This window comes from Marmota flaviventris, chromosome 5 (assembly GCF_047511675.1).
Source record: "Marmota flaviventris isolate mMarFla1 chromosome 5, mMarFla1.hap1, whole genome shotgun sequence".
Classification (NCBI taxonomy): Eukaryota; Metazoa; Chordata; class Mammalia; order Rodentia; family Sciuridae; genus Marmota; species Marmota flaviventris.
In genome coordinates, this window is record NC_092502.1 from 111,608,980 (window position 1) to 111,626,635 (window position 17,656).

The window sequence follows — 17,656 nt, forward strand, 5'->3', positions numbered from 1 at the left end:
AACTATACAGGGAGATAGAGGTTATAAAAAACAAACAAACAGAAATCCTAGAAATGCAGGAAACAATAAACCAACTTAAAAACTCAATGGAGAATACTACCAGCAGAGTAGAACACTTAGGAGATAGAACATCAGACAATGAAGACAAAGTATTTCAACTGGAAAAGAACATAGACAGCTCAGCAAGACTGTTAAGAAACCATGAACAGAACATCCAAGAAATATGGGATAACATTAAGAGACCAAACTTAAGAGTCATTGGGATACAGGAAGGTATAGAACTCCATACCAAAGGAATGAGCAATTTATTCAATGAAATAATATGAGAAAACTTCCCAGACTTGAAGAATGAGACAGAATCCCAAATTCTAGAAGCCTACAGGACGCCCAATGTGCAAAATTATAAGAGATCCACACCTAGACACATTATAATGAAGATGCCCAACATACCGAATAAGGAGAGAATTTTAAAAGCTACAAGAGAAAGGAAGCAGATTACATTTAGGGGTAAGCCAATCAGGATAACAGCTGATCTTTCAACACAGACTCTGAAAGCTAGAAGATCCTGGAATAACATATTTCAAACACTGAAAGAAAATGTGTTCCAACCAAGAATTGTGTACCCAGCGAAATTAAGCTTCAGGATGGAAGATGGAATTAAAACCTTCCACGACAAACAAAAGTTAAAAGAATATGCAGCTAGAAAACCATGTCTTCAAAACATCCTCGGCAAAACATTACAGGAAGAGGAAATGGAAAATAACAATGAAAACCAACAGTGGGAGGTAGGAGAGTAAAGGGGGGGGGAAATAATCAAAGAGGAAAACAAACCATGTTTAGTAACAGAAATAAACAAATATGGCTGGAAGAACAACCCATATCTCAATAATAACCCTAAATGTTAATGGCTTAAACTCACCAATTAAGAGACACAGGCTAGTAGAATGGATCACAAAACAAGACCCAACAATATGCTGCCTACAGGAGACGCATTTGATAGGAAAAGACATACATAGGCTGAAGGTGAAAGGTTGGGAAAAATCATATCACTCATATGGACTTCGGAAACAAGCAGGAGTGTCCATACTCATATCAAATAAAATAGATTTCAAGCCAAAGTTAATCAAAAGGGATAAAGAGGGACACTACATACTGCTTAAGGGAACCATACACCAACAAGACATAACAATCATAAATATATATGCCCCAAACAATGGTGCAGCTATGTTCATCAAACAAACTCTTCTCAAGTTCAAGAGTCTAATAGACCACCATACAATAATCATGGGAGACTTCAACACACCTCACTCGCCACTGGACAGATCTTCCAAACAAAAGTTGAATAAGGAAACTATAGAACTCAATAACACAATTAATAACCTAGACTTAATTGACATATATAGAATATACCACCCAACATCAAGCAGTTACACTTTTTTCTCAGCAGCACATGGATCCTTCTCAAAAATAGATCATATATTATGTCACAGGGCAACTCTTAGACAATATAAAGGAGTAGAGATAATACCATGCATCCTATCTGATCATAATGGAATGAAACTGAAAATCAACGATAAAAGAAGGAAGGAAAAAGCATACATCACTTGGAGAATGAACAATAGGTTACTGAATGATCAATGGGTTATAGAAGACATCAAGGAGGAAATTAAAAAATTCTTAGAGATTAATGAAAACACAGACACAACATATCGGAATCTATGGGACACATTGAAAGCAGTTCTAAGAGGAAAATTCATTGCTTGGAGTTCATTCCTTAAAAAAAGAAAAAACCAACAAATAAATGATCTCATACTTCATCTCAAAATCCTAGAAAAAGAAGAGCAAAACAACAGCAAAAGAAGTAGAAGGCAAGAAATAATTAAAATCAGAGCTGAAATTAATGAAATCGAAACAAAAGAAACAATTGAAAAAATTGACAAAACTAAAAGTTGGTTCTTTGAAAAAATAAACAAAATCGACAGACCCTTAGCCATGCTAGCGAAGAGAAGAAGAGAAAGAACTCAAATTACTAGCATATGGGATGAAAAAGGCAATATCACAACAGACACTTCAGAAATACAGAAGATAATCAAAAATTATTTTGAATCCTTATACTCCAATAAATTAGAAGATAGTGAAGGCATAGATAAATTTCTTAAGTCATATGATCTGCCCAGATTGAGTCAGGAGGATATAGACAACCTAAACAGACCAATATCAATCGAGGAAATAGAAGAAACCATCAAAAGACTACCAACTAAGAAAAGCCCAGGACCGGATGGGTATACAGCAGAATTTTACAAAACCTTTAAAGAGGAACTAACACCAATACTTTTCAAGCTACTTCAGGAAATAGAAAAAGAGAAAGAACTTCCAAATTCATTCTACGAGGCCAACATCACCCTGATTCCTAAACCAGACAAAGACACTTCAAAGAAAGAAAACTTCAGACCAATATCTCTAATGAACCTAGATGCAAAAATCCTCAATAAAATTCTGGCGAATCGGATACAAAAACATATCAAAAAAATTGTGCACCATGATCAAGTAGGATTCATCCCTGGGATGCAAGGCTGGTTCAATATACGGAAATCAATAAATGTTATTCACCACATCAATAGACTTAAAAATAAAAACCATATGATCATCTCGATAGATGCGGAAAAAGCATTCGACAAAGTACAGCATCCCTTTATGTTCAAAACTCTAGAAAAACTAGGGATAACAGGAACATACCTCAATATTGTAAAAGCAATCTATGCTAAGCCTCAGGCTAGCATCATTCTGAATGGAGAAAAATTGAAGGCATTCCCTCTAAAATCTGGAACAAGACAGGGATGCCCTCTTTCACCACTTCTGTTCAACATAGTTCTCGAAACGCTGGCCAGAGCAATTAGACAGACGAAAGAAATTAAAGGCATAAAAATAGGAAAAGAAGAACTTAAATTATCACTATTTGCAGATGATATGATTCTATACCTAGCAGACCCAAAAGGGTCTACAAAGAAACTATTAGAGCTAATAAATGAATTCAGCAAAGTGGCAGGATATAAAATCAACACGCATAAATCAAAGGCATTCCTGTATATCAGCGACAAATCCTCTGAAATGGAAATGAGGACAACCACTCCATTCACAATATCTTCAAAAAAAATAAACTACTTGGGAATCAACCTAACAAAAGAGGTAAAAGACTTATACAATGAAAACTACAGAACCCTAAAGAGAGAAATAGAAGAAGATCTTAGAAGATGGAAAAATATACCCTGTTCATGGATAGGCAGAACTAACATCATGAAAATGGCGATATTACCACATGTTCTCTATAGGTTTAATGCAATGCCAATCAAAATCCCAACGGCATTTCTTGTAGAAATAGAGAAAGCAATCATGAAATTCATATGGAAAAATAAAAGACCCAGAATAGCAAAAACAATGCTAAGCAGGAAGTGTGAATCAGGCAGTATAGCAATACCAGACTTCAAACTATACTACAGAGCAATAGTAACAAAAACAGCATGGTACTGGTACCAAAACAGGCGGGTGGACCAATGGTACAGAATAGAGGACACAGAAACCAATCCACAAAACTACAACTATCTTATATTTGATAAAGGGGCTAAAAGCATGCAATGGAGGAAGGATAGCATCTTCAACAAATGGTGCTGGGAAAACTGGAAATCCATATGCAACAAAATGAAACTGAATCCCTTTCTCTCGCCATGCACAAAAGTGAATTCAAAATGGATCAAGGAGCTTGATATCAAATCAGAGACATGCCGTCTGATAGAAGAAAAAGTTGTCTACGATCTACATACTGTGGTGTCGGGCTCCAAATTCCTCAATAGAACACCCATAGCACAAGAGTTAATAACTAGAATCAACAAATGGTACTTACTCAAACTAAAAATTTTTTCTCAGCTAAAGAAACAATAAGAGAGGTAAATAGAGAGCCTACATCCTGGGAACAAATCTTTACTCCTCACACTTCAGATAGAGCCCTAATATCCAGAGTATACAAAGAACTCCAAAAATTAGACAATAAGATAACAAACAACCCAATCAACAAATGGGCCAAGGACCTGAACAGACACTTCTCAGAGGAGGACATACAATCAATCAACAAGTACATGAAAAAATGCTCACCATCTCTAGCAGTCAGAGAAATGCAAATCAAAACCACCCTAAGATACCATCTCACTCCAGTAAGATTGGCAGCCATTATGAAGTCAAACAACAACAAGTGCTGGCGAGGATGTGGGGAAAAGTGTACACTTGTACATTGCTGGTGGGACTGCAAATTGGTGCAGCCAATTTGGAAAGCAGTATGGAGATTTCTTGGAAAGCTGGGAATGGAACCACCATTTGACCCAGCTATTCCCCTTCTTGGTCTATTCCCTAAAGACCTAAAAAGAGCATGCTACAGGGACACTGCTACATCAATGTTCATAGCAGCTCAATTCACAATAGCAAGACTGTGGAACCAACCCGGATGCCCTTCAATAGACGAATGGATTAAAAAAATGTGGCATTTATACACAATGGAGTATTACTCTGCATTAAAAAATGACAAAATCATAGAATTTGCAGGGAAATGGATGGCACTAGAGCAGATTATGCTAAGTGAAGCTAGCCAATCCCTAAAAAACAAATGCCAAATGTCTTCTTTGATATAAGGAGAGTAACTAAGAACAGAGTAGGGACGAAGAGCATGAGAAGAAGATTAACATTAAACAGAGATGAGAGGTGGGAGGGAAAGGGAGAGGAAAGGGAAATTGCATGGAAATGGAAGGAGACCCTCAGGGTTATACAAAAGAACATACAAGAGGAAATGAGGGGAAAGGGAAAAATAATACAAAGGGGAGAAATGAAGGTCAGTAGAGGGGGTAGAGAGAGAAGAGGGGAGGGGAGGGGAGGGGAGGGGGGATAGTAGAGGATAGGAAAGGTAGCAGAACACGACAGTCACTAGTATGGCAATATGTAAATCAATGGATGTGTAATTGATGTGATTCTGCAATCTGTATATGGGCTAAAAATGGGAGTTCATAACCCACTTGAAGCAAAGTGTGAAAGATGATATATCAAGAACTATGTAATGTTTTGAACAACCAACAATAAAAAAAATAAAAATTAAAAAAAAGAAAAAAAAACTACTTTAAAATTTCATCTCACTCCAGTCAGAATGGCAGCTATTATGGATTCAAACAACAATAAGTGTTGGCGAGGTGAGACTGCAAATTGGTACAGACAAAGAAGGTCTTTGGAAAGCAGTATGGAGATTCGTTGGAAAACTGGGAATGGAACCACCATATGGAAAGAAGTATGGAGATTCCCTGGAAAACTGGGAATGGAACCACCATATTTGACCCAGCTATCCCTCTCCTCGGTCTACACCCACAGGATTTAAAAACAGCATACTACAGGGAGATAGCCACATTGATGTTTATAGCAGCACAATTCACAATAGCTCAACTGTGGAACCAACTTAGATGCCCTTCAGTAGATGAATGGATAAAAAAAAATGTGGCATATATACACAATGGAATATTACTCAGCAATAAAAGAGAATAAAATCATGGCATTTGCAGGTAAATGGATGGAGTTAGAGAAGATAATGCTAAGTGATGTTAACCAATCCCAAAAAACCAAATGCCAAATGTTTTCTCTGATATAAGGAGGCTGATTCATAGTGTGATAGGGAGTGGGGGCATGGGAGAAATAAACAAACTCTAGATAGGGCAGAGGGGTGGGAGGGGAAGGGAGGGGGCTTGGGGTTATTAATGATGGTGGAATATGATGGACAATATTATCCAAAGTATATGTATGAAGACACAAATTTCTGTGAATATACTTTGTATACAACCAGAGATATAAAAAAATTATATGTGTGATATGAATTATAATGTGTAATAATGTAATAATAATTCTATATGTGTAATATGAATTATAATGCATTCTTCTGTCATATATAAATTTTAAAAAACTTTTTTTAAAAGAATCAATTAAAAAAAAGAAAGTAAGAGTAATCAAACTGGCAAACAAGTAGAGCAGAAGAACACCAGCCCTCCATATCAAATAACAAAACTAAAAATTGAGAAAATAGAAACAAAAAGCCCCCAAGTAAATTAAAAAAAAATTCTCTACCTCTTAGAAGAACAGAAAGAAATAGTAAAAGGTTAATAAAAGGAAAATAAGTAATAAAATAGAAAAAAACCCTAGAAATAAAACCCTAGAAATTCATGGAACTAGAAGCACCTTCTATTGGAATTTGGTCCAGATCTCTTAGATGGCTACTCTTCCTGGATGGAAGTCGTACAGAGATCTACTGGGAAAGTTCCAGTTGCTGGGGATGATTTCTAAACACAACTTTTTTACCTCATGGGGGTTATGTCCTCCAGAGCCGTTTAGTCCTTACAAGCTTAGGGCTGAGTAGTTGTCAATCATGATTGGGTGTCTGGGTTTCTAGTGTCTCCCCAGAGTTCTACTCATATGGTGGGATGAGAGACTACCCTGGGTGGATGGTGCATAGCAGGTTTCCTGTATCCCACCAACCACTCAAATATGAATTTTTAAGTCTCTGTCCCTGAATGGAAACACATTTAGCTGATTGGTCTCCTTGATCCCTCTGAGCCAGTCATTCGCAGAACTCACAGGAAATCAAGTTGCTCTCCTGTTCTCAGTGTAATCATGCCTGCCTGGACAATTTCCCCGATCCTTTTCTGCCCATCTTCCATATGAGGCAGGGCTCAAAGGAAGAGCAGATTGTCCTTTTTTCCATATGTCTATCTGGGGATGATATTCCAATTGTTGGGGATGAGTTCTAACCAAAACTTTGTATCTTTGTTTAGGGTATGTACTTCAGATCAAGTAAGTCCTTGTACCTTCTCTATAACTGTTTTGGGATCATGATTTTTTTGGGGTGTGCTTCAGGTTAGGCAGTAAGCACTGGCTGAGAAAGAGTGGAAGCATTTGTAAGAACTTTCAGGTTCCCGTAGGAACATGATTCAGTATAAACTCCTCAAGCTGACTATCTCCACCTCTGTTTTTTACTTTGAAGTCAAGAAACATGGAGCTCATTTTGTGTGCCAAATTTGTTCTGTTTCTTTCTTTATCTTTATGTTGCTCATTATTTTGTGGTGACAAAACATCACTGTCCCTGCCTGACTCAGATGTATTTTCTTATAGCCTCCATTCACTCTACCAGTATTTCTGTGCTTCTTTGACTCTGTGACAGACCAATAATGACATATAATGAGTTTCTTTAGACATCTTGTTATAAAGCCATATTCTACCATTCAAATTCCAAACAGCAGAACAAGTAGGAAATGCCTCCTTCTACTTCACCATCTTGCTGACATGTTTTTAAGAAGATGACTCTAAATAATGACCTGGGGGTGAATAAACTATAGGCAGGAAAGTGTAAAAGCAGGGAAATGAAGTAAGAGGTTATTGTGGTTGTGCATGCAAGAAATGGTGGATACTAGACCATGGTGATGGCTCTCAAGATAGTATGAAGTGGATTTCTCTTGAAAGTAAAGTCAACTGGTTCTGTCAAAGAATTAGATATCTGGAAAAGACAACTAGGTTGATGGTGGTGCCATTTACTAAAAAAGGGACAACAAGAGGTAAAGAAATAAGTATTTTCTTTTCAGAGTAGAGGATTAATTTTTTTAAAAAAGGAAAATAAAAAAGAAAAATAGGGTAAAGGGTTAAAAAATACAGTGTTCTTCCTGGGGAGAGACAAAGTGACTCCTTCAGAGATATTCTGAAGCAGCATCAAGACTACAGATGTGTTCCTGATATGCTGTTTAATTTGTTTGAATGATCAGGAAGATTTCATTGTTATGGAATAAAAACAAACAATTAAAACTTAAAATAGAACTCAGCACCACTGAGGAATAGCTTGTTTTAAAATAGCAACAGTGAAAGGCAGAGTATGTTTGGAATTCTGTCCAGACCCCTTAGGTGGCTACTCTTCCTGGGTGAAAGTGATGCAAAGATCTATTTGGAAACTTCCAGTTGTTGGGGATGAGCTCTAAACAAAACTTTGGGCCTTTGTTTGGGGTATTGCTCCAGATCACAAAAGTCTTTGTATTTTTAGAGTCTGTTTTTGGTTTCCTAATCTAAGCACAGCACACATGTGAGGCCAGCACTGTTCCATGGTAAGTCATTGGTCACCATCTCCCTTTCCAAACAAACCCTCACCCTCTGCCACAATAGAAAAAGAGACCTCTGGGTCTGTTTTCTAATATAGCTCATACCCACAGTACTTCAGCTAATTGCTGACAACAGCTCAGTAAGATGAGTGGGAAAGATACCATTATTCTCAATTTTAAATGAGGACTATGAAGCAGCAGCCAGACCATCATGGTTAGTAAGCTTGTACTAGAACCTGGGCCTTCTAATGCCTCAGTTATTTTTATTCCATGGCTCATGTCCTCCTCTTCCTTCTAAGCCTGACTGTGCCACTTATGGACAATACTCTATGTTTTTCACATGTGTTCTCTCATCTCTTTAGGACCTTCAATTGTCAATTTCCTTCTCCTTGTTTCCAGTATCCACCTTTCTACCCTCCTTCCCTACCCAACAAAGATTCTAATGTTCATCTTTTCAATCATTCTCCTGGAAACTCAGTAAAAGCCCAAGAGAACTTCTTGTGGTAACGTAAATTCATTAAACAGTATTTGGTGGTTGGCTCCTATCCTTTACCAGTGCCCATTCTCATTTCACTAAGCTAACCATAAAAATGTTCTCCATTTTTTTTGTAGTTGAATTTTTGCCCACAGCCCCATATGAAATGTTATGGTAGGGTTTTACTCCACCAATTCCTTTGTCAAATTTTGCTCTTCCGTCATATCCAGAGGACCAGCCATCCATCTTCTCAGGTTCCATATAGAGGCTGTTGAGCTCTATCATAGGAAATAGCCAACTGGTCAGATCAGGCCAACTTGGCCTCCCAGCCATAGGCATTGCTTAGAGATCATATTATAGCTTGAGATCATTTTTCTGCACATTGTTTTAAGTCTCTCAACTCTTCTCAAATCTCTGATTCATTGTTCACGCTAAGGAGATAATGTAACTTTGTAACAAACACCATTATAAGAGAATGACTGCAACTTCTGGTCACTAGACCCACACACTTTCCTGTAGCAGTACTCATCCTTTTCCCTTTCAATTATAGTGAAGCATTTGGTCCTTCTCTATACCAAGTTTTCTCCATTAACCTATGCCTTGAATCCTATCTTCTTCAGTCTTTTATCTTGGGCATTTCCAACTTTCTTTTTAAATATTCAAGTTTCTTTACCAAAAAAAAATTAAATCAACAACAGCAACAACAAAAACTTTCCTTAGACCATTTCCTGTTCCAGACATTGTTTTGTCAATCTGTACTCCTTTGTGGAAAATTTCTAATTTTTGCTATCATTTCAATTCTTATTCATTCTTTAACCCCATACTAATCGTGCCTTCTTCCTCTTTGCTCTACCTAAACTTGTCCTAGTGACTAAGGTCACCAACCATCACCATGTTGCTATGTTCAAGGTACACATCCTCATCTGATTTTCTCTCTCAGAGGCATGGCACACAGTAAGCCATTCCATACTTACTTTCAGGAAAGAGTCGGGACTTTTATGGCACCATTACCACTAGGTTTCCTTCTAACTAACTGACTAGACCTTCTTTTATACTGTGCTCTACAGCCTTCTTCTCTTCCTTTACCCCAGTTATTAAATTTCCTCTTCACATTCGACACACTCCTCAGATGATCTTATCAGTATCCTGTACACTGGTATCTCCCAAAACTTGAACTGCTAAGAACTTTCTACTGAGCATCAGATCCATGTATCCATCTGCTTACTCTGTATCCCAATGAAAAAGTCTAATAAGCCTCAGAAAAGCCTCTGAAGTTGTGATATTTCCCCTCAATACCAAACTCTTCCTCAAGGGTAAAATCTCCTTATCCACACAGTTGAGCCCATAAAAATTGTAGGAGTTCCCGGTAATAAGTAATGTCATTCCTGCCTACCTACCATCCATTCACCATTGTACTGGTAATAGCTCTTCAAATTCCCTTCTCCACTTTATGTGTATTTGCTCTAGGTGGAATTGATTCTACCCTCAAGCTCCAGGGGTAAACATATTACCTAGGTCTAGCCAAGATGCTCCATTCTAGAATAATTGCTGAAAATATTGAAAAATTCCCTTCTTCTAGAGTTGCTGCCCTATGAGGATATAAACCTGGAGTCATCAGCAATGATCCTGTCACCATAAAGAAAGCTTTGTCAAAAGGGTGAAGCCAAAACTGCAGATAAAAAAGATAGGAGAGAGCTACTTCTAAAGACATCATCTGATCTCCTGGGTCCAGCAATATCTGAAGCATTTGATCTATCCCCAGACTTTTCTAGTATTAATAAATTTTCATTGAGGCGCAAGTCAGCTTGAATTGGGCTGCAATCACTTTACAGAAACTGTCTTAATGCCTGTCCTCTTTAGCACCTCTTCTTTCATCTCTCCCTCACCTCTCCCTCACACCCATTTAGTCAGTCCCCAATCTTTTGGGTTCCACTTCCTAATTAGCTAAATATCTCTAAAATCACTCCTTTTCAATCCATTCCAATCACCCATCAAGGTAAGCTACCAAATCTCAGCTGGACAGCCACAACGGCATTTTAAATGATTCCTTGTCTCCATTCCTATCCCTTCAAAACACCTTTTACCCGATAGTTAGCAGGATCTTAATGAAACATAAATTTCATCATGTTTGTCTTCTACTTAGGGCTCTTCATTGCTCCCCCTTCTGTATGATCAAGTCCAAAATTGTTCACAAAACCTGAGCTGTGAGCTGGCCTGTGGCTTCATCCCTGTTTCATCTCAGTTCATTTCACCCATTGCCCCTCCCCTTGATTCACTTTATCCCAGCCATAGTAAAAATCAGTCCTCAACCTCAGACCCTTTGCAAATGCTATCCCCATTGTGTAAGACAGTCTTTCCCTTCTTTCTCCATAAATAACTTAATATTATTCCTCTCATTTGCCAGACCTGTCCTTTCTTCCCTTGAGCCAGGTTGCATGCCTGGTCAGCTTGGACTCCATACTTTTCTTCTTAGCACTTGCCTTTGTCATTATTTACTTAAGCATTTCCTGTTAGTGATTAACTTAAGGTCCAACTCCCCACTAGACTACATGGTGCATGAGGACAGGGACCACGGCAGCTTTTCACAGGACCTGATGTTGGTTCCAACTGATTTTCCTTTGTTCTTCGATGGAGAGACAGTTGGAGGGGAAACTTAAAGAAAAACAGAGATGTTTTCCAGGCTTCTGAGCAGGTTTACAGATTTCGTTTTAGACTAAATCTTCACATTTGAGCAGCTGACCATCTGTCATACCATTAAGGCAGTATCTCCTATAGATGAACATAAACCAGAAAGCTGGGCAATGTTTTAAAAATCTGGTTCATGTGAAGAATAAAATCTGAAAGAAAAAAAAAAAAAACAAAATATATGAAGTAAACTTCAACCTTCCCTGTTTTTTTTCCCCAACAAAAAGTTTTGAAAAAAATAATAAAGGAAGGGAGGAGACCATGCTAGATTAAAGAGCTTTAAGAACATCATAACTAGATGCAACCCAGGGCCCTACATTTGAGTAAGTTGGATAAACCAACTGTAAAGAGGACAAGCAGGGGAAATTTGAATCTAGACTGGGTTTTAGATAAGATAAAAAGTTATTGGCAAGAAAAGATAGAGATCATTAACTAAAAAAAGCAGGTTACAAACAGCATGTACAACATGATCTCATTTTGGTAAAAATATGCATATGTGTATTTATATATGCATAGAAAAAGCCTTAAGGACATAGACACAGGTGTTAACAGTGGTAATCTATGGATGATAAGAATATGGTGCTATCATGTTTAAATTTTTCCTTATATGAATTCACAGCTTTCTAAAAAGCATACATGCTATTATTATGTATTAAAAAATTGAAATATGATTTTTTAAATTTAAAGTTTTCAACAGATGCAGATTTATACTGAAGGCTGTCCATGACAAGTTTTTCTATGTCCTCCACCTTAGAAATGAATAGCGTGTCCCAACTTCTGAGTAGATCTCAGTATGAAGGATTAAAAATGTTTGCAGTTCTTGAACTGAAAGTGAATCAATCAGCTATTGAGCATGCATACATTTTCCACCTGCAATGTCAGTAAAGGACCTCCCCATCAGTAACAGTAAAGGTTGCAAGAAAGCAACCTTTTACAGTGAGAGGCATACATAATTATTACGCAATGCAGAGGCAACCATTTCCCACCCAAATGGAAAAACCCACAGTTCATCAACTGTTAAGGATAAGAAGTGTATAGAAATTTTAGAAAATGCTGAGTTCCAGTGCTATCTGAGAAGGAGAAGGAAGGGTATTTTGCTGATAATCTTGAAAGTTTGGAAAGGTCACTATTGGGTACAACTGACCTGAATATCAAGAGATTTGCATCTAAGTCCTGGCCTTACCCCAAAGGAATTAGAAATGTTCATGGCCAAAATGGTCCTCCTCTTCTATATCTGTAAAATGAGGCCTAGGTGACATCTAAAATTTTAATTGCTTTACAGCGTATCTCATTAAATAACAAAATATTATGTTGGCCACTAAGCCATAACATTAAATATAACAAGAAAATCTTGCTAACATTCCCTTTATGGATTTCACATTGCAGAGGAAGTTGCCTATAGAGGGCACTAGACAGTTAATAACGTGTCTTTGAGTTGATTTGACTCAAGAGCAGAAAGGGACCTTAAGAATCATATAATCCAAACCCCCTTTTTTATAGAGGAGAAAATGAAGTCCCAGAGAGACCAGGAGCCTTGCTCAGCACCACACAGCTATCACTGGACAAAGCTGAAACAGTAAAGAATTCTGATTCATGTTAAAAACAATCTTACAAAGTTCTGCAAATTAAATCACATTTAGCTGTCCATTTATGAATCTACTACCATGAACATAATACACCACAATCTCCATTAAAAGGAGACCATCATAGAAAAGGTACTCTTCAACCCCCTTTTCCAAGAGGCCTTTAATTCCAGTGTCACTCTCATCTACAGTGTTGTCCAGTGAAAGTCTGCTGACCCACTACCATTTTGTTGACAAACTTCACTGTCACTTAATTACCAAATTATTGTAGCCCTCAAATTGCATTGGAAAATAGGATGGTGTGTTGGGGTTTTTTGTTTTTGTTTTTGTTTTTCCCCTCCCATTTTCATCAGTATCAGTTATCAAACAATGGATTTGGTCTACTTCACTTATTTTTAGGGTTAGGCAAAACTATTGGACTGGCAGTGTGGTACTTAGAAGTTGTCTGAGTATTTCAGTTGGCCTATGGTCAAATTAGACATGTCCCCTTGTAATTGTCTATTGCTTGCCAGTGCAACCCTCCCCCAAAGAAAAACAACAACAGTTAATCTGTTCAAATATTGTGTATGAATCCAGGCTCAACCACAACTAGATGTTTTATGTGTTCTTTTTAGGATTTTCTGTTTGTTATTGTTTTGAGAAATTGACAAGTAGGTGACAATATTCTGTAGTAGAGAAATCACCAACATTGGAGCCCCCACAGACATAGGTTTAAATTGTAAATCTTGCCTCTCTGAGTATCAGATTTCCCATTGCAGAATTTATGTGACCAAGTGAGGAGTGAGGAAATTCATATGCAGTGCCTAGATTGGTGCTTGGAAAGCTATGAGTGAATATCCCACTTGAAGAATGTGGCTCATTTTCAGAATTAGGAAAGGAAGCAGAACTCCACAGTGCAATGGATTCAAGGTCACATCTATGAAAAAAAGGTATCATCTTTAAAATAACCTATGGAAAATAGATTGAATAAACATTCAGTGGATTAACTTCAGAAAAGGAGTTTTAGTCTTCTCCAAGCTAGGGCCACCTGTGCTCTTCTGGTTCTTCAACTCTTACAAGCAGCAGCATTTCTAAAGTCCAGCCCAAATCACCCTGCACATGTGAGTGGTCATCCAAGAGCATGCTCAGTTATGAACATAGATGGAGGAATTTATGGTGAGCTACTTCTCCCTCCATAAGGCTTCCAGAGTGCAGAGAGAACATTTTAGGTCCCTGATAAATTCAGTATATTCTTAGAGTTTACAGGGAGGCGAACAAGGGCAGTTATACCTTGCTATGCCAACTATTCCTAAACTGTTATAATATGATCCTCATTTGACCATAACCAGACTTCCCTCTGCATTAAAAGATAAGCTTTAAAATAGCCAACCTTCAAAATTTTAAAAATATTTCCAATTTTGCCCTTCCCCCTTGGAGGCTCTACCAAGACTTTGTCAGAGCACTATTCTCAATCACTCACCTGTAAGGAATTGGTTCTCACCTGGGAACAGTTTTGTCCCATAGGGGATACTTGGTGAGGTCTGGAAATATTTCTTATTGTCATGACTGGAGGTGCTGCTGGCACCTGGAGGGTAGAGTCAAGAAAGCTACTGAACATTTACAATGCACACCCAGTTCCAACAGGTTATTCTGGCAATATTGTGGGGAGCCAACATTTAACCACTAATTAGCAATGTCTCAATTAGTGCAGTGAACAGTGAAGAAGTTTCCCTACCTCTGAACGACTCTGGCCATGTTCCTATTCTCCATCCCTCTTGATCTTCAGTGTGCTTGAGGGCTAGCAAGCACCACATCCACGTGGTCCATTTTTAAGAAATTTCATCCTGTTTTTTAAAGTGATTTTTTTTCCATGTTCTAAGAAAAAAAGGCCAATGCTCTATATTTTCTACACTTTGGTGAATGAGCTATTTGAAGTATGGACTTGAGACCACAGATTTTTCAAGGAGATGTTCTTACCTCTGTTGATAATGCCAAAGTTCTTGAAGTTGTGAGGAAGACTAATGGACAGAGCACTCATTTTCCTTGTTGGCAGATAGCACTAGTTTTATTTAAAAAGAAATAGAAACTATGGAATATGGTATCTTAAAATTAGCACTTAGAATTTCCACTTTTAATATTTTAAATATTTCCCCAAATAAAATTTCCTTGTAAGTCAGTGTTTGCAGTTATAAGATCAAGTTGAGACTTGAAATATATAAACAACCATTTTTCCTGTTTGTGATAGGTTAAAAGAAAGAAGAAGAGGAGGAGGAGGAAGAAAGGATAACATAATATTACTTAACTCTGGAGATGATTGCACAATGATTTTCTGAAGACAAGTAGCAGGCTTTGAATCTGAGGCATTTAATAAAGTTAAGCACCAGCCTTCACTGTGGGCACAGAAGCCACAGCTCACATTGTTGGAATGAAGCCCAGGATGATGTCAGCCTAGGCAGAGACCTTATTGATAACCCTGCAGTGTGCTTGTATTAGGCAGCGATGTCTCTGTCACCAGGAACCTCACTGAAACTTCCTGAAGCTCTCAAGCATGTCATAGTAATGCTGTGTATCTTAAAACTTGCCATAGAAAGGATTCAGGAGGTTTTCCTTTATAAAAGTTCTTATGATCATATATGTCTCAGGTCTTGGGAATCTATTCAGACCCCTAGAACTAGATTTAAAGATTATTTTAAGTAAAAACTTGTTAGCTAAAGAAGATACAGAAAGAAATCTTATCTGAATTTCACTTACCTTCCAAAGACCCAGAAAATACAACTGCTATTAACCCTCATGCTGGTAGTTTCCTGGAATTCAGCTGCCAGAGAGACAGAATGCCCCCATTGTCATTAGCAAGAAAAAAATAAAAATAAAATTAGAAGCTTCAGTACCTTCCCATTGATGTCCTAATCATCTGCTACTGCCCCCTATCCTTTTTTGTTAAGTTTGGTATACAAACCTTTTTCTCTCAGGGTACTGAGGGAGGGCCTCATCACTGAGTATTTCTGCATATATGCATAAAGTAAACCTATCTTTCCTCCTATTCATCTCTCTATTGTCAAATAATTCTTGGGACCCTAACCACTGGACTCAAGTTGGAAGAGGAAATATTTTCCTCTCCCAGTTTTGGTGAAATGAATGGGTTGTTTGGAACTCTGCTCCTCCAGAAACTGCCCCTGAGGTCTCTGACCCAACTGACAAATTTCTTACCAAAATCCCAGATCTCTGGAGTCCTGTCAAGTAAAGGTTGTAGGAGCTTCTCTTTATCTTTTCCCTCCAAGATTGAGATTAACAGGAGCAGACATGGTAGGAACTAGTCCTTGGTGTATTGTGACTGGTGTATTGTGACTTGTGGCTCGAGTGCTCTTGCCATAGATTCCTTTTCTTCCAAGGACAGCCATGGTGTCCTGTCTGTTCATTTTGTGCTCTGAGAGCTTGGCTTGGTTCCAGTGACAGTGTTCACTCTCTGGCTTTCTACATGCAGGGAGTGGGGAGGAGGACAGATTGTCAAGTCTATGCTCAGAAGCAGCCAACTGTCAGGTTGGGGGCTCAAGAATTTGCAGTCAACTGGATAGAAACGCAAGTATCTTGAGCATCTCATTTGCAGCTGGCATCATGCCAACTATTGCCAGCTCTTGGAGGATTCATCTAAGTCTAAAATAAAGGGCCTCAGCCAGTTTTAGCTCTTATGGTCTCTTTCCTGTTGCCCTACTAGTGGTAGGAAGTCCCATCTCAGTACTGTCTGTCAGGTGTCATGAACACATCACTTCTGTGGGAGCCTGAAGATGAGAGTTTTTGCAAGCATCCTTCTTACTCTCTGTGCCAATGGCAGCCTTTGCTTGCCTTCTCTTCACTATCTTTTGGAATGACCTCAGATCACAGGGCTTTGCATCTTCTGCACCTATTTGGGGATGCCTTTTATGTCCATAGTTAAGCCATAAAAATTTTTATTAATTTTGAGTCATATTTTGGAACAGGTATGCTTTTAGAGAGCCTAAATTGTCAATAATCAAATAACAAATCATTTGATTTGGAAAAGCTTTTATATTTGTGAGGATTTTGGGAGAGCTCTTACCCTAAACAAATGGCTCATTACCTATATGGAAGGATCAAATTGGAAGGACAAAAAAAAAAAAAAATGGGTCATGGCTAGCCTAAAAGACTCCCTTCACTAAATTAAAGAACAAAAATCAGATTCAGAACAAAAATTAAAATCTACACTCACCATAAGCTCACTTATACCACCTTTTTTTCCTGAAAATGGCCCAGTTGGAGGTTAATGTTCAGGGCCTGATAAGAGCTATTATAGAAGTCTTCCCTTTGAAGGTTAATTGGGTCAAGGTGGAACAGTGTGTACTCAGAGGGAAGAAATACATTCACAAGCCTCTGTCAAATGATTTATAAAGTGTTCTAAATGCACCAAACTCTAATTCCAGAAGCCCCAGAACATAGATATCTTTTGGTTTCCATTTTAGTTGAAAATCTCTCCAATGGAAAAAAATTTTAAAAAGCAAATTTTAAATCATGTAGTTGGATAGGCAGTGTCCTTAATGTTATTGTTGAGGCTGCCATTCATTCAATTCTTTGAAAAACTAAAAACAAACAAACAAAAAAAAAAAAACAAAACACAAACCTGTCCTTGACTTACAATCAAACATGTACAAAAGAAATATGGTTGTAAAAGTAAAAAAGCCCACCTATGTTTCTTCCTGATTTCAAAAACTCCCTTGTTCTTCTCCAGATGATTGCAGGTGCATTAAAAAGTCAGAACACCAAACATT

The 17,656-nt window shown here is 37.9% G+C and overlaps 1 long non-coding RNA gene across 1 annotated transcript; it reads right to left on the reverse strand.

Moving 5' to 3' along the window:
* Positions 1–11,208: 11,208 nt before the first annotated feature.
* Positions 11,209–15,284, reverse strand: LOC114105205 (uncharacterized). The gene is made up of 5 exons (XR_003584972.2): positions 15,182–15,284; positions 14,856–14,937; positions 14,380–14,463; positions 13,629–13,815; positions 11,209–11,468 (listed from the first exon to the last, which is right to left on the reverse strand). It is a non-coding gene; the product is annotated as an uncharacterized lncRNA (long non-coding RNA).
* Between the last annotated feature and the right edge of the window lie 2,372 nt (positions 15,285–17,656).